Here is an 18,027-nt window from a genome sequence, read left to right as displayed (position 1 = left end):
GAGTTGCAAATAATAGTATCTTGTTAACGTATTTTTCCTAAGAGTAATCAGAAATGTAGACAGAGATTTGTGAGCAGACTGTCATCACAAATGTTTTATAACAGTGACAAAATTATAAATAATCTAAATGTTGAATATTAGGTAAACAAGTATATAGATTGTGGTTCACTGATATGAAAATATATTGTGTGTCTTTTGTAATGGATGCTTTCAAAGTTTTTCATTGATAAAACCCTTCACTCCAGTTCCTGTTCTCTCCTCTGGCCTTGGATTTCTGGGCTCTCCTTGGTGAATACTTGAGGGTTCCTTGTACATTTCACACAGTCTCACCCAAACACTTTTCCTCATGTGGTTTTCTCTTATGTGGAACACCTCCTAAATTACCCCATCTCCTAGTTCCATCCTACTCACCCTTTAAAATTCAGCTCAGGTCCACCTCCTCCAGGAAAGCTTCCCATGATCCCTTCTTCCTTGCTTCCCAAGATGATAGCTAGCCTTTCTTCTATGCTCCCACAATAACGTGGTTATTGGGTGGGCCACGGTGGCTCAGCAGGTAAGAGTGCTTGCCTGCCATGCCCAAGGACCCGCGTTCGATTCCCGGTGCCTGCCCATGTGAAAAAAAATAAATAAATAACATGGTTATTGTTTCTCTAACTGACTGTGTTTTAAATATCTGCTTATTTATTTCTCTTCACTATGAGACTTTGAGCCCTGTAAAGACAGAAACCAACTGATCTTACTTGGATGTGTATCTCTAATGGCTAGCTAAAGGCTTGGCAGTGGGTAGATGCTTTGAATATTTGTAGAATGCATGGGAGGATGGTTATATGGATAAGTGAACGAAGCTTAACTGTGGCTATATCAAGAATGTAGGATGGGTAACTTCAATGACTTTATGGTTTTCTGTATTTTGCACAAAAATTGGAAAAATTTGGGTTTAAAAAGCAATTGGCCATTTATACAGAAATTAAGACTATTTTTTTTTTCTTGCACGGGCAGGCACCGGGAATCGAACCCAGGTCTCTGGCGCGGCAGGCGAGAACTCTACCATTGAGTCACCGTGGCCCACCCAAGATTAAACTTTTTTTTAAAAAATCACCCACCTTCTAAATTCCCTTTGTAAAAATTTATTAACCAAAATTCATTAATAAATATTTATAATTGAGAGAGTTGAAGACAAATCTCATATGTTATTCTCTCATGAAAAATTAAATTGGGCTATTCTTTTGATTAATTTTGAAAGCTTCGGTTTAAGGTTACAGGAGTCTGACAGAAAAATTGAAGCCATGATTGATTTACATGACACACTTTTAATGGAAGATACTGTTAAACATTGCAAACGCACTTTGACATCCTGAAAGATGAACTCAGGTGAGAAATACCAGATTTGGGCTGCAGGGCAAAGGTCTCTTTGAATAACCTTCACCTCAGACCCACCTTCCTAAAGGGCTCTAATGGGTATTGGTCGAGTATCTCCAGGAATAACAGAAAAACCAGCTGATATTGCACCTCTATTTTAAAAAAAATGTTCATACTAAGTTTTAAAGAATTTAAACAGCAAAAAGTCTATAAGATGGGGTGGGCCATGGTGGCTCAGCAGGCAAGAATGCTTGCCTGCCATGCCAGAGGACCCGGGTTCAATTCCCGGTGCCTGCCCATGTTAAAAAAAAAAAAAAAGAGTCCATAAGATGAATTTTTAATCTGCACATTGCACATTAAAGACACAAGGCTGGCAAAAAATCCCAGCCCCTCCTTGAAGTCAGTTGTGTGTTAGTTTTCTGTATCTACACTGCCAGCATAAGTAGGCTTTCCTAAGGAATTGCTGAATGAATGAAATGTTAACGGCAATTATGTGGTGGGATTATCAGCAAGGGTTATCTCCTTTGCAGTTTTAATTATTTTCCAAATCTTCTATAATAGGGATATACTTGAGTAATTTTCATAAACTCACAGGCCATGGAGAAGAAGCAGAGAGGAAAGAAGATATTCTGATATTGGAAACTCTTTGTCTTCTATAATTCAACATTCTCCTATGAATTGGTGTGTTTTTAACATGGGAATAACCAAGATAGAAACAGGTCTTTTTAAGCACTGGGTTTTGTCAGATGTGGAGTTTCCCTGTTCCTTTATTTTTTCTTTTGCTTTGATTATCAGAATTTTTTACTCTAATATCCATCTATGTAAAGTTGAAGTCACAGGAGGATTACTGTGAAGAGAATGAACATTTGTCAAGTACCTAGTGAGTTTGAAGCTTAGGTTATCCAAAAAAATCTTTCCACTTAACCCCACATCCCATGATGTTGCTTGAAAGTGGAGGTAACTTTTAACTTCCCCACAATTTTCATCACTTCAAATAAATTTAAGTAAAAGTAGTGTGCTTATTCTGCAAATGCCGATTCAAGACAAATCCTTACCAACAAGATTGCCACCTCTCTGTCCCTCCCAGAAGGACGGTTGGGAGCTGCCACAGTGGATATTATTATCTGCACTTTACAGATGAGGAAAGACTTAATAAACCACTCCAGGGCAGGTCTAGTAAGAGGTAGAGCTGAAAAGTGAGCTCTGATTTTGATCTAAAATCAAAGTCTGTCCTTTTTCTACTGTATCATGCTGCCAGACCTTATAAAACTACAACATGATGGGTTTAGAATGATAGGTTCAGAATTTATAGAATGGGGACTATGCACAGTTTATTACGTAGACAACTGAAGCAAAATGATGAGTGCATCGGGTATTAACTGCTGAATTCTCTTCACCAGGGAAGATATAAGAATCCCTCCACCTACTGCAACTAAACAAACTATTTATGTTCTTCTCTAGTTTGAGAACTTTTTCAGGTGGCTTATCTGCTTTTTGTTCATTTGTTTTTATATGAACTGATCTTCTGACTCATGCTGTCCACATCTTGATGGTCTGTATGTCATGATGGTTATTTTGTTATTTTAGGACTTAAATGTTAATTGCAGAAAAAAATTATTCACTTATTCTCCTTTAGGTAATCACTAAAGACTCTTGTTTTTTTTTTTTTAACATTTTTTATTATGAAATATAACATACATATTTTATATATGGGTTATTGTTCCACAATTTTATGTTTTATGTTCTACAATTTTTATGTTTTTCCTTCCAGTTGCTCCAAGACACTGGAGACTAAAAGAAATATCAATATAATGATACAAAAGGCTTTTGTTTTGTTTTATTTTTTTCATTTCATTGCACTTTATTTCACTTGTGTAGATACTGTGTTTTTACAAATTGAAGGTTTGTGGCAACCCTGTGTTAAGATGTCTATTGGTGCCATTTTCCCAACAGCATGGGCTCTCTGTTTTACATTTTGGTATTTGTCACAACATTTCAAACTTTTTCATTGTTATTTTATCTGCTATGGTGATCTATGATCAGTGACCTTTGCTGTTACAGTTGTAATTGTTTTGGGCGCTATTAACCAGATAAATTTGCCCTTCCAGATAAATTTGCCTACTGTTTTTTCTATTTCTGAAAAGTAAGTTGTTAGGATTTTAATTGGTATTGCATTGAATCTGTAAATCAATTTAGGTAGAATTGACATCTTAACTGGATTTAGTCTTCCAATCCATGAACACGGTATGTCCTTCTATCTATTTAGGTCTTCTGTGATTTCTTTTAACAATTTCTTGTAGTTTTCTTTGTGTCGGTCTTTTGTCTCTTTAGTTAAATTTATTCCTAAATATTTTATTCTTTTGGTTACAATTGTAAATGGAATTCTTTTCTTGATTTTCCCCTCAGATTGTTCATTACTAGTGTATAGAAACACTACAGATTTTTGAATGTTGATCTTGTACCTGTCACTTTGCTGTACTTGTTTATTAGCTCTAGTAGTTTTGCTGTGGATTTTTTGCAGTTTTCAACATATAATATCATATCATCTGTAAACAGTGAGAGTTTTACTTCTTCCTTTCCAATTTTGATGCCTTGTATTTCTTTTTCTTGTCTAATTGCTCTGGCTGGAACTTCCAACACAATGTTTAATAACAGTGGTGATAGTGGACATCCTTGTCTTCTTCCTGATCTTTGGGGGAAAGTTTTCAGATTTTCCCCATTGAGGATGATGTTAGCTGTGGGTTTTTCATATATTCCCTTTATCGTTTGGAGGAAGTTCCCTTGTATTCCTATCCTTTGAAATGTCTTCAACAGGAAAGGATGCTGAATTTTGTCAAATGCCTTTTCTGCATCAATTGAGATGATCATGCTTTGATTTGTTGATATGGTGTATTACATTAATTGATTTTCTTATGTTGAACCATCCTTGCATACCTGGGATGAATCCTACTTGGTCATGGTGTATAATTCTTTTAATGTGTTGCTGGATTTGGTTTGTTAGAATTTGTTGAGGATTTTTGCATCTATATTCATTAGAGAGATTGGTCTGTAGTTTTCTTTTTTTGTAATATCTTTGTCTGGCTTTGGTATGAGGGCGATGCTGGCTTCGTAGAATGAGTTAGGTAGCTTTCCCTCCTCTTCAAGTTTTTAGAAGAGTTTGAGCAGGATTGGTACTAATTCTTTCTGTAATATTTGATAAAATTCACGTGTGAAGCCATCTGGTCCTGGACTTTTCTTTTTGGGGAGCTTCTTAATGACTGATTTGATTTCTTTACTTGTGATTGGTTTGTTGCAGTCGTCTATTTCTTCTTGAGTCAAAGTTGGTTGTTCATGCCTTTCTAGAAAGTTGTCCATTTCATCTACATTGTTGAATTTATTAGCATAAATAAATAAGGTTGTTATAAGGTTGTTCATAGTATCCTGTCATTACTTCCTTTATTTCTGTGGGGTCAGTGGTTATGTCTCCTCTTCCATTTCTGATCTTATTTTTTTTGCATCATCTTTCTTCTTCTTTTTGTCAATCTTGCTAAGAGTTCATCAATCTTATTGATTTTCTCATAGACCCAGCTTCTGGTTTTGTTGATTTTCTCAATTGTTTTCTTGTTCTCTATTTCATTTATTTCTGCTCTAATCTTCCTCATTTCTTTCCTTTTGCTTGCTTTGGGATTAGTTTGCTGTTCTTTCTCTACTTCTTCCAAGTGGACAGTTAATTCCTTGATATTTGCCCTTTCTTGTTTTTTGATATAGACATTTAGGGCAATAAATTTCCCTCTTAGCACTGCCTTTGCTGCATCCCATGAGTTTTGATACGTTTTGTTTTCATTTTCATTTGCCTCTAGATATTTACTGATTTCTCTTGTAATTTCTTTCTTGACTTACTGGCTGTTTAAGAGTGTGTTGTTGAACCTCCACATATTTGTGAATTTTCTGGCACTCTGCCTATTATTGATTTCCAACTTCATCCCTTTATGATCTGAGAAAGTGTTTTGTATGATTTCAATCTTCTTAAATTTGTTGAGACTAGATTTGTGACTCAGCATATGGTCCATCCTTGACAATGATCCATAAGCACTTGATAAAAAGGTGTATCCTGCTGTTGTGGGTTGTAATGTTCTATAAATGTCTGTTAAGTCTAGCTCATTTATTGTATTATTCAAATTCTGTGTTTCTTTATTGATCCTCTGTCTAGATGTTCTGTCCATTAATGAGAGTGGTGAATTAAAGTCTCCAACTATTATGGTAGATGTGTCTATTTCTCTTTTCAGTGTTTGCCACATGTATTTTGGAGCATTCTGGCTTGGTGCATAAATATTTATGATTGTTATGTCTTCTTGTTGAATTGTTCCTTTTATTAATACATAGTGTCTTTCTTTGTCTCTTTTAACTGTTTTCCATGTGAAGTCTAATTTGTTGGATATTGGTATAGCTATTCCTGCTCTTTTCTGATTGTTATTTGCATGAAATATCTTTTCCAAACCTTTCACTTTCAACCTATGCTTATCCTTGGGTCTAAGATGCATTTCCTGTACCCAGCATATAGATGGTCCTGTTTTTTAATCCATTCTGCCAGTCTGTGTCTTTTGATTGGGGAATTTAATCCATTAACATTTAGTGTTATTACTGTACAGGTAGTACTTTCTTCTACCATTTTGCCTTTTGGATTTTATATGTCATATCTAATTTTTCTTCATTTTAGCTTTACTGATAGTCTTCCTTTCTACACTCTTCTCCACATCACTCCCTCCTGTCTTTTCATATCTGCCTCTAGTGCTCCCTTTAGTATTTCTTGCAGAGCTGGTCTCTTGGTCACAAATTCTCTCAGTGATTTTTTGTCTGAAAATATTTTAATTTCTCCCTCATTTTTGAAGTACCATTTTGCTGGATATAGAATTCTTGATTGGCAGTTTTTCTCTTTTAGTAATTTAAATATATCATCCCACTGTCTTTTTGCCTCCATGGTTTCTACTGAGAAATCTACACATAGTCTTATTGGTCTCCCTTGTATGTGATTATTGCTTTTCTCTTGCTGCTTTCAAGATTCTCTCTTTCTCTTTGACCTCTGACATTCTGATTATTAAATGTCTTGGAGTATGTCTATTTGGATCTATTCTCTTTGGTGTATGCTGCACTTCTTGGATCTGTAATTTTAAGTCTTTCATAAGAGTTGAGAAATTTTCAGTGATAATTTCCACCATTAGTTTTTTTCCTCCTTTTCCCTTCTCTTTTCCTTCTGGGACACCCACAACATGTATATTCGTGCTCTTCATATTGTCATTCAGTTCCCTGAGTCTGTGCTCATATTTTTCTATTTTTTTCTCTATATTTTCTTTTGCTTGTCAGATTTCAGATATTCCATCCTCCAGTTCACTAATCCTATCTTCTGCCTGTCTAAATCTAACATTGTAGGTTTTCATTTTTTTAATCTCTTCTACTGTACCTTTCATTCCCATAAATTCTTTGATTTGTTTTTTCAGACTTTTGATTTCTTCTCTTTGTTCATTCCTTTCCTTCTTTATATCCTCCCTCAATTCATTGATTTGACTTTTGATGAGGTTTTCCATGTTTGTTCATATATTCTGAATTAATTGTTTCAACTCCTGTATCTCATTTGAATTATTGGTTTGCTCCTTTGACTGGATCATATCTTCCTTTTTCCTAGTGTGATTTGTTATTTTTTGCTGGCATCTAGGCATTTAATTACCTTAATTAGTTTATTCTGGAGATTGTTTTCACTTCTTTTACCTAGGGTTTTCTTGCTGGATGTATGTGTTGTCTGTCTGTGCTTTGACATTCAGTTCAGCTTTTTCTGGACCTCTAGCATAGGTTTTGTTTAACAGAGAAGAATATTTCAGTTCTTGTTTTCTTGTTACTTGCCCTGCCTGTATGGTGCCTTTGTCCCCCCACCCTTAGGAAGGTCTACTTAGGTATTATAGACCCCAGCCCGATTTTCCCAGGCCAAACTAGCTTCCTGTCAGGAGGAAAGAGTCACCTGCATCAGTTTTCCCTGAGGGTGAGACCCAGCAGGTTGAAAGACTTTCCTGTGAAGTCTCTGGGCTCTGTTTTTCTTATCCTGCCCAGTATGTGGTGCTTGTCTGCCTTCAGTTCCCACCTGCATAAAATGGTGTGGTACCTTTAACTTTGGCAGACTCTCCCTGCTGGGGGCATGGTGGAGACAGAGGAGAGGTTGTAGGCTGGTTTTAATGGCTTCAAATTACCAAGCCCTGGTGTCTGACTTCCTTGAGAGAGGAATTCGATTTGAGTTGGGCTTCACCCCTCCCCTGGAGAAGGCACAGGCTCCAGACAAGCTCTTAGATGATCTTGTTTCTGCCTATGCCTGGGGCAGTTGCAGCCTGAAAAGTCCTGCTGCTGTATCCAAAGGCAGTCAAGCCTTTGTAGAAACTCAGTCACAAAAACTTCTGTTTCTTTTTTTTTTTCTTTTTCCGACAGCCCTGCCCCCTTGGTGCCAGGGCAAAAATCAGGGACCTCCACTTTGACCAGGTCCACCTGAGCTGGGGGCCTATTTTTAGTAGTCAGAATTTGTTAATTAATTCCACAATTGGCGTTTGGTTGGACTCAGCCCCTGCTGCTGGTAAAGTCTCTTTTCCTCTCCCCTGTGGGAAGCAGCCTGTGGGGGAGGGGCACTGGCCACTGCGGCTTGGGGAACTCATGGTTCTGATGAGGCTCGCAGCCAGTCCATCTGGTCCAGACTTGGGTACGCTGTGTGTCCGGCCACTGACATGGCCCCAGGAGCTGTTCTGTACTGTTCCTGGTTATTCAGTAGTTGTTCTGGAGGATGAGCTAAATCACACACCTTGCTAAGCCGCCATCTTGGTCTGATTCCCTATCTATGTATTTCTGACAAGTCCTTATGCATGCCCTCATTTCACTAAGGCAAACAAGGGTTTTGTACTCAGTGCATTTCTGGTACTCTGACTTTATACTTTTGACTACAACAGTTGCTGAAACTCCTTCTGAAGGAAGATATGCTCGGCAACAAGGACAGGTCCGCTTATTACTCTTCAGACTCGCAGCAATACAGGAACAGCAGAACACGTGGCTGCAGTGGGCTGGACAGGCTGGTGCAGCACCCCGAGGCATACTGAGCAGTCGAAGGACATGACGGGCAGCTCGGGGTCCCCTCTGTGCTCCAGGGCCCGCAGGTGGCCAAGGCAGGTACAGATTTGCTGCTGTCACTGCTCAGCACAGAGCCCATTACTATGCCTCTCAGCCAGATGGCTGCCAAGAGCTCAGTCAAGGTTCTCGTTTTTAATTCCATATTAATCAACTATTTCCTCTCTCTCTCTCTCTCTCTCTCTCTCTCTCTCTCTCTCTCTCATTACTAACTACTGCATAGAGCCATGCAATTGTGAAACATAGAAAGATATGTTCTATTTCAAATTGTTCACTTCAAATGGCTGGTTGTCTTATCCGAAAATCTGTAATTGAACCACTTCTGGCATCCTGTTCTCTGTGTCTGGATCACTGAGGGAAAGGAAGAACTTGTAAAATCCCTGCCTCTTTGGGTGAATGAAAATGGTTATACCTTGATGAAGGCTTTCCTCCTGGGAGGTGAATTTATTGACTGCCACGTCCAATATGGCAACCTCAACACTCCAACCCCACCCACAGCAGCTGAGTGTTGCTGTTTCAGATTCTCTGAGTAACTAGGATTCTTGAATGTAAAGTGTTCTAGTTTGCTAGCTGCTGGAATGCAATATACCAGAAATGGAACGGCTTTTAACACGGGGAATTTAATGGGTTGCTAGTTTACAGTTCTAAGGCTGAGAAAATGCCCTAATTAAAACAAGTCTATAGAAATGTCCAATCTAAGGCATCCATCCAGGGAAAGATACCTTGGTTCAAGAAGGCCGATGAAGTTCAAGGTTTCTCTCTCAAGCGAGACAGCACATGGTGAACACAGTCAGGGCTTCTCTCTCTTGGCTGGAAGGGCACATGGCGAATATGGCATCATCTGCTAGCTTTCTCTCCTGGCTTCTGGTTTCATGAAGCTCCCCAGGAGGTGTTTTCCTTCTTCATCTCCAAAGGTCACTGGTTGGTGGATTCTCTGCTTCGTGGTGCTGCAGCATTCTCTGAATCTCTCATTCTCCAAAATATTTCCTTTTATAGGGAATAAAACCAATAAACCAATCAAGATCCACCCAAATGGGTGGAGGCATGTCGTCCCTTAGTCCAATTTAACAACCACTCTTGACTAAATCACATCATCCAGGGAGATGATCTGATTACAGTTTCAAACATATAGTTTTGAATAGAGATTATTCTACCTTTATGAAATGGGGTTTATATTAAAACATGGCTTTTCTTAGGGGGCATACTTCCTTTCAAACCAACACATAAAGCTTATTTTATGCTCATGTCACTGTTTTTCTTCATAGGTCTCTTTACTACCTCAGAGCCACCTTCCTATACTCTCTTTTCCATTGGAAGCAAGTGATGAGTTGTGTAAGTCTCAATGGATTTTGGTGAGAAATTAAAAAACCCAACAATTTTATCTTAACCATTCCTACTTTGTGTCATACATAATACCTGAATGACCATAGTGTGGTGATATAAAAGTAGGCTTGAGATCCAAATCTCCTGGATTCGAATCCAATCTACTGAGTATGTTTTGAAAGTGTAACCACATGGTACTTCTGTATTTTTTCGCAACTCCAGGAATAAAAAAGAAAATAACAAATTGGCCCCTAAATTTGATTCCAACTATTAGGAAAGAAGTTTTTGTTTTTGTTTTTAATTCTGGATTATACTTTTTCCTCCAAATGATGGAAGAGGAGGTTTTTAATGTTAGAGAATTAGATACTTAAGTAAAGAAATAATAAGGCCAAATTTTATTTTAATGAAGGCTTATTTTGAAAATCAAATTTTTTACTTTTCTTTGGATTTTGCTAGAATTTTGTAAAAGAAAGACTCTACCAAGGAGAAAAAGAGAAGCCTGTCAAAGATTCTACATATTGGCACTTATCATTGAGTATTTATTAAATAGGCATTTTCCTTTTTAGTTTTAATTGTGTTTTCTACTAAAATAGGCTAATATATCTAACATGTAACAAAGTAAACTATAAAGCTAGTCTATTAACAGATGTTTAATTGACATTACCTTCGCAGAAGCAATTTTTTTTACTTTATTTGCAAATCATTTATTTTATTTGTGTATGTGTGTTTAACAGCTTTATTGGAGTATAGTTTAAATACTATAACATTTACCTATTTTAAGTGTACAATTCAATAACTGTCAGTAAATTAACAGAATTATTTAACCATCACCACTGTCCAATTTTAAAACATTTTCATTGTCCCCAAAAAGAGCCTTCGTGCCCATTTGCAGTCATGCCATTTCTAGTCCCAGAGCAGTAGCAAATTTTAAGGGAAGAGAAAATCTCTTAAAAATGATCCAACTGCCCTCCTTGATCTATTCTTTAATCTATCAAAGGTTATAGGTCAAAGGACTAACATTAACATATAAAACTCATAATTCACTTCAAACCAATTTATTTTCGAAATTCAAAGCCTCTCCAGATCTGTTTGTTTATTTGCTTGTTTACTTTGCATAAAACTGGTACTTTGTTTCCATCTAAACAGTGGCAGGAGGAAGAGCTAGGAAAAAATGGAGCCTGCAAGTCACTTAGGCTGCCACTGTTTACCCCTAATTTAAAGACAATAAAAATGTATTTAAAATATTTCTTTAAACATAAGTGAAATGTATGCTTTTTTAAGGCTATAAATTCACTTTAAAAAATTTTTCCAAGCTCATTAAATTTTTTTAACTTTTTAAATTGCATAATAAAACATAGGTACAAAGTAAAGAAATAAAAAAGCAAAAGTTTTCAAAGGACTCGTCAACAAGTAGTTATAGGACAGCTCCCAGAGTTTGTCACGGGCTACCATACTATCATCTCAGATTTTTCCTTCTAGCTGCTCCAGAATATAGGAGGCTAGAAGGAATAAATATTTTTTATTATCACAACTTTTTTTGTGTGTGTGAAAAATAACATATATACTAAAAAGCAATAAAGTTCAAAGCACAGCATTAACAATTAGTTGTAGAACAGATTTCAGAGTTTGGTATGGATTACAATTCCACAATTTTAGGTTTTTATTTCTGATTGCTCTAAGATCCTGGAGACTAAAAGAAATATGAATTTAGTGATTCAGCTATCATATTCATTTTTTAAACCCTACCTTCTCTGTATAACTCCACCATCACCTTTGATCTTTCTATCCCAGTCTTTAGGGATATTTGGGCTATGCCTATTCTAACTTTTTCATGTTGGAAAGGGCTGTCAATAATATGGGGTAGGGAGTTGGAACTAGCTGATGTTCTGTAGAGGCTGGGCCCTCTAGATTTCAGGACTTACCTGGCCAGGGACCCATTTGGAAGTTGTAGGGTTTGGGAAAGTTACCTTAGTGCATGGAACCCTTGTGGAATCTTGTATAATGCCCTGGATGTTCTTTAGGATTGGCTGGAATGATTTTGGTTGGAGTTTGGCAAGTTATGATAGATAGCAATGTCTAACTGAAGCTTTCGTAAGAGTGACCTCCAGAGTAGCCTCTCTACTCTATTTGAACTCTCTCTGCCACTGATACTTTATTAGTTACACTTCTTTTCCCTCCTTTGGTCAGGAGGGAATTATTGATCCCATGGTACCAGGGCCAGACTCATCCCTGGGAATCATCTCCCACATCGCCAGGGAGACTTTCATCCCTGGATGTCACATCCCAGGTAGGGGGGAAGACAATGATTTTACTTACAGGGTTGGCCAAACTCATTAATTTTTCTTTCAAACTTCTGTTTTTAATGACAATTTTTCCATATCGTTAATGTTCAAAAACTCTACAAATTTATTTCAGCTAGTATTTTAAATTTTGAAGCAAGGCTCTCAATATAAAGGATCATATTTAGGATAAGGGCCAATTTTCTTTCATGCATAATATAAAGATATCTGCTTCTTCTATCTCATTGGTTGTGTAAAAGGGGTTATTACTTAGTGGCTACATAGACTTCTAAGTTATTATTAAACAACTTAGAATAAAGAAATAAAACATAAGAACATGAGGAGTGGATTATAGGACTAGCATCAGGAACCTCTATATATCTCACTGAACCCAAACCATCTCATATCTCTCCCACCTACTCAGGAGTGTTCTGAATTAATAAAATCTTCCTTTCATGGAAATAGGTATTATCATATCACTACACACATATTCTTTAGCTGATACATACTGTTCTAGTTTGCTAGCTGCTGGAATGCAATATACCAGAAACGGAATGGCTTTTAACAAGGGGAATTTAATGAGTTGCTAGTTTACAGTTCTAAGGCCGAGAAAATGTCCCCATTACAACAAGTCTATAGTAATGTCCAATCAAAGGCATCCAGGGAAAGATACCTTGGTTCAAGAAGGCCGATGAAGTTCAGGGTTTCTCTCTCATCTGGAAAGGCACATGGCGAACGCAGTCAGGGCTCCTCTCTCGGCTGGACAGGCACATGGCGAATACGGTATCATCTGCTAGCTTTGTCTCCTGGCTTCCTGTTTCATGAAGCTCCCCGGGAGGTGTTTTCCTTCTTCATCTCCAAAGGTCGCTGGCTGGTGGACTCTCTGCTTCGTGGTGCTGCAGCATTCTCTGCTCTCTCTGAGTCTCTCTGAGTCTCCAAAATATTTCCTCTTTTATAGGACTCCAGTAAACCAATCAAGACCCACTCAGATGGGTGGAGACATGTCATCCCCTAATCCAGTTTAACAACCGTTCTTAACTAAATCTCATCAACCAGGGAGATGATCCCATCACAGTCCCAAATACACAGCATTGAATAGAGACTATTCTACCTTTAAGAAATGGGATCCATATTAAAACATGGCTTTTCTTAGGGGGCATACTTCCTTTCAAACCAGCACATTCCACCCTCTGGCCCCTAAAAAAGACATGTTTTTCCCATATACAAATATATTAACTTCATAATAATATCAGAAACCTTAAACCTTTCAGTAGCAATACAATGAAGTACAAAATTAGAGACAGTATAAAATCTCATCAAGTCAGTTACAGGCATGGTCTGTCCTAAGGCAAAATTCTCTCCATTTGCTCTGGACCTTTGAAAACTCATGACAAGTTATTTGCTGCCAACATACAAAGAGGGAACATTCACAGGATACATAGACACATTTCCATAGGGAGGAAGGAACACAGGGGTTACTGGACCCATACAGTTTCGAAAACCCGCAGGGCAAAGTCCATTAGATTTCAAAGTCTGAGAGTCATTTATCCTCAGGGCTTTAGAAAGTGGCAGTCCCACCCTTTCCAAATGCCTACGCCTGCCTCTCTCTGAAGGCAACCTTGGGGGACATTGGGGAGACCACCTTTCTCTCAGCTCCACCCTCTCCAAGCATTGGGGCCACACCCGGGCTCTCTGCCATCTCCGGGGCACACGCTCAACCCCTCCATGTGGTGGCAGCCAGGCTCTCCCCAAACCCCAAGGAACGTGCTTCACTCTCTCCAAGACCTGAGGCGGCATGACTCTCCCACTGCAACGAGGTGGAAGGCCCATTCTCTGCCTTTGGGGCAAACTCACCCTCTCCACGGGCTTGGGTGGGTCCACTCTCCTGGCCCGAGGCTTCTTGACTTCAGACCTCAGCCTCCACGGTTTTGCCTCTGAAGTTATTTTTCCTCCAATGTGTCCCTTCTCTGAACCCCTCAGTCCAGACTGGCAGCGGCTCTGTTTATACAGGTCCCACAGCACTCTCGTTGGCTTTCTGTGCAGTAGCCTTGGATCATGCCCATCAGACATAAGGAGTTTCCACAAATCTTTCCTGGATAACTCCATGTCCGATCCTGACTTTCTCTGAAATGGCTGGCTGGTTCCACATTTGGTTAAATCCACACTCAGGGCACTATACTCTGGAGTCTCCCTTTCTGTAGGCCCAGAATTTTCCAGGACCTCAATTTCTAGTTTCTTTTTACTCAAGAGTTCAGTTCTCAGCTTATCTCTTTCCTTTCGCATTTCACTATAAGCTGTGAGGAGAAACCAGGCTGCACTTTCAACACTTAATTTGGAGATCTCTTCTTCTAAATATACAAGTTCATGGCTTTTACAATCTGCCTTCCAGCCAAAGCCACGAGTCAATTTTGCCAGATTATCTGCCATTTTAAAACAAGGCTCACTTTCCTTCCAGTCTACAATAACATGTGCCTCATTTCTGTCTAGGGCCTCATCAGAGGTATCTTTAGAGTCCACATTTCTCCCAACAGTCTCTCCAAAGCATTCTAGGCCTTCTCTATCAAGCTTCTCACAACTCCTCCAGAATCTTCCCCTTATCCAATTAAAAAGCCGTTCCAACATGTTTGGTATTTGCAAACTGCAGCAGCAGCACCCCACTCTCCGGTACCAAAATCTGTTCTAGTTTGCTAGCTGCTGGAATGCAATATACCAGAAACGGAATGGCTTTTAACAAGGGGAATTTAATGAGTTGCTAGTTTACAGTTCTAAGGCCGAGAAAATGTCCCCATTACAACAAGTCTATAGTAATGTCCAATCAAAGGCATCCAGGGAAAGATACCTTGGTTCAAGAAGGCCGATGAAGTTCAGGGTTTCTCTCTCATCTGGAAAGGCACATGGCGAACGCAGTCAGGGCTCCTCTCTCGGCTGGACAGGCACATGGCGAATACGGTATCATCTGCTAGCTTTGTCTCCTGGCTTCCTGTTTCATGAAGCTCCCCGGGAGGCGTTTTCCTTCTTCATCTCCAAAGGTCGCTGGCTGGTGGACTCTCTGCTTCGTGGTGCTGCAGCATTCTCTGCTCTCTCTGAGTCTCTCTGAGTCTCCAAAATATTTCCTCTTTTATAGGACTCCAGTAAACCAATCAAGACCCACTCAGATGGGTGGAGACATGTCATCCCCTAATCCAGTTTAACAACCGTTCTTAACTAAATCTCATCAACCAGGGAGATGATCCCATCACAGTCCCAAATACACAGCATTGAATAGAGACTATTCTACCTTTAAGAAATGGGATCCATATTAAAACATGGCTTTTCTTAGGGGGCATACTTCCTTTCAAACCAGCACACATACGATATAAAAAAGAATCTATAACAGAGAGATACCATAGAATTATAGAATTAAAAGCATTGTATGTTTTGGAGAAAGGTATAAACTGGACTACAGATTGAGGAGTCTTTGAAGTGTGTTGTAGACAAGCTAGGATGAGCAAACTATTTCATCCGAATTTGTTTATTAGTAGGAAACTCCATTCTAGTGATGAGGGGAAAAAAAATATCCAGACATACATCATCATTACTTTGGTGGAAAGGGACAAATAAGTAACAAACACATCAGAGGTCATAATTGCCAGTGTGTCCCACCATTTTTCAAAGCGTGATTATCTGTGTAATTTGTAATTACTTTTTGTGCCTTGTGTATACATTACAAATATCAAATATTTATATATATGTATATAGACTCAGAATTCTAAAAAATAAATATATATATGGAAATGCATTAAAAATTAAATTATTGCATAGGGCGGGCCACAGTGGCTCAGTAGGCAGAGTTCTTGCCTGCCATGCTGGAGACCTGGGTTCGATTCCTGTGCCTGCCCATGTTAAAAAAAAAAAATAGGGAAAATTAAATTATTGCATAGATTATCTGATTGCATTCAAATAACCCAGCAATGTGCCTTCAGAACTATAGATGTTTTGTTAACATTTATGATAAACAAGTGATGTACAATGCTGTAATGGCATCGGAAAATATTACATGTATCTTGAAGTGTTGGAAATGAGAAGTGTGGAGGCTAGATCACAACACAAAGAACACCAAATTTGCAAAATATATAATTTAAGTCAAACTTAAAAATGCCAATTTGTGAAGTAAGTCGGAATTAAGTACTAATGAAGATTAGGGAAATATAGGATGTAAATTGCTATTTAAGAATTGTATAGGTTCTAAATTGTAAGCATTAGATTTTTACAAGCTGAGATTCATGTTCTGTCTGTGTGAATGCCAGTATAAATTTTGTTTATCAAAAATCTTTTTCAAACATCACAAATTTTAGAAGCACAATGACTCAATCATAAATTGTGACATGATATGTGAAGATCTATGAAAAAAATATATATGTAACTATATAGGTGGAAATATATTAGGAAAGTCCCAGCTCACGTGAAATTCATTTTGTAAATTGGAGTAGGCAATAATATAGCTCTTTACGAGCTTTCCAGGGAAGGTGAAAAGAAATGCTATGTTGCGAAGATCTTTTTGAAAAGTAATGACTTCAGATTTCAGAGCGAGATGAGAGGAAATGTCAAAATTAAATCATATGGATTCATGTGCAGTACACAGAGAGGTTATCTAGTTTGGGAGCTGTTTCAGCATAAAAATGAAGGAAAAAAATCATACCATCCATTTAGAATTTTCAAAACAGTACAGACATGTACCTCATATTGCAAAAACAAATCCCCCACTTTTTTCAGAAGATAGGACAATTTCAAGCCCTTGTTAGTTTCCATTTTCACTAATTTCTGAACTGCCTGGGTTGAGTGAATGTGCCAAAATACTACAGCAAAAAAAGCTGTCCTTGTTTCAGCTAATTGGTAACCAGAAATAGAGCCTATCTCAAGGAATATCCGAGTAGTGCAGGTATGAAATGTTTACACTGTTCTGTGCAGAGCTTTCTTTTCTTTCTTTGTAATGCAATTTTATTGAGATAGAGTCCCACACCATACAACCCGTTCAAAGTATACAACCAGTGGCTTACAATAGCATCGTATAGTTGCGCATTCATTACCACAATCAATTTTAGAATGTTTTCATTACTTCAAAATAAAATAAGAAAAAATACTATAAGATAAAATAAAAATAAAAAAAAGAACACTCGAAACATCCCATACTCCTTACTACCCCCCTATTATTTCCTAATTTTTTTTCTTTTATTACTCATTTACCCATACGCTGGATAAAAGGAGTGTCAGTCACAAAGTATTCACAATCACATGGTCACATGATAAAAACTATCTGGCTATACAATCTTTCCGATCAGGTTTGGATAAGAATGTGAGTCATTTACTTAAATGCCCTTAAATCTCCAACATCTTCGGGCCAAATCTGCCGTGGCCCCGACTTCAGGGCATTTTGTGGTTTCAGTGGGGCTGATTCTGCTGGGGCAGGTTGAATCTATTATGACTTCAACCAGCCACTGTCACTTTGTACACGGCCATCAGGACAGCAAAGGCAAATCTGCAGGGACCCTGCATGGATGCTCCCGGGATCCTCAGCTATTTCTCACACCCTGGAGGCCAGTTCATTCCATTAATTCTCGTGCTTGTAGTCATGAGAGAATGAACAACCTGCAAATTCTTCTGATCGCTTTACTTCGGTATTTGGTTTGTGCTTCCTTTTATTTGTCTTATTTTCCAACTCTCATTTTGCCGACTTTTTCTCTTGTCTGTCCCTTGCATTTGTTCTTGGAAATTTTGAATTCAGCTGCAAATCAACTCTTCTATGCAGTCAACTTTCTTATATTTACTCCACTTTGTGTTTGCTTGCTCGCGATACTCTTATAAGAATAAAACTTATGTTTGATAGAAGGCCCAGCTTTTAAATGTATAGTTTCATGAGTTGTAGATCCCCTTGTCCCACCCCAGTTAGGATGTAGAA

General features: G+C 38.3%; 1 long non-coding RNA gene across 4 annotated transcripts in view; it reads left to right on the top strand.

Annotated features, from left to right (window-relative positions):
- The first annotated feature begins 2,732 nt into the window (after window positions 1-2,732).
- Window positions 2,733-18,027, top strand: part of LOC143661544 (uncharacterized) — a 28,058-nt gene continuing 12,763 nt past the window's right edge. For 2 of the 4 annotated variants that reach the window (XR_013164671.1, XR_013164673.1), the window contains exons 1-3: window positions 2,733-2,911; window positions 8,316-8,532; window positions 9,756-9,822. This is a non-coding gene — a long non-coding RNA (uncharacterized LOC143661544). Of the gene's footprint in view, window positions 2,912-8,315; window positions 8,616-9,755; window positions 9,823-18,027 lie in introns of all 4 variants that reach the window. The other 2 variants (XR_013164672.1, XR_013164674.1) reach the window with 2 other exon arrangements.

Source organism: Tamandua tetradactyla, chromosome 17, assembly GCF_023851605.1.
Source record: "Tamandua tetradactyla isolate mTamTet1 chromosome 17, mTamTet1.pri, whole genome shotgun sequence".
In the NCBI taxonomy this organism is placed as follows: Eukaryota; Metazoa; Chordata; class Mammalia; order Pilosa; family Myrmecophagidae; genus Tamandua; species Tamandua tetradactyla.
This window is presented reverse-complemented; position numbering and strand designations above follow the sequence as displayed.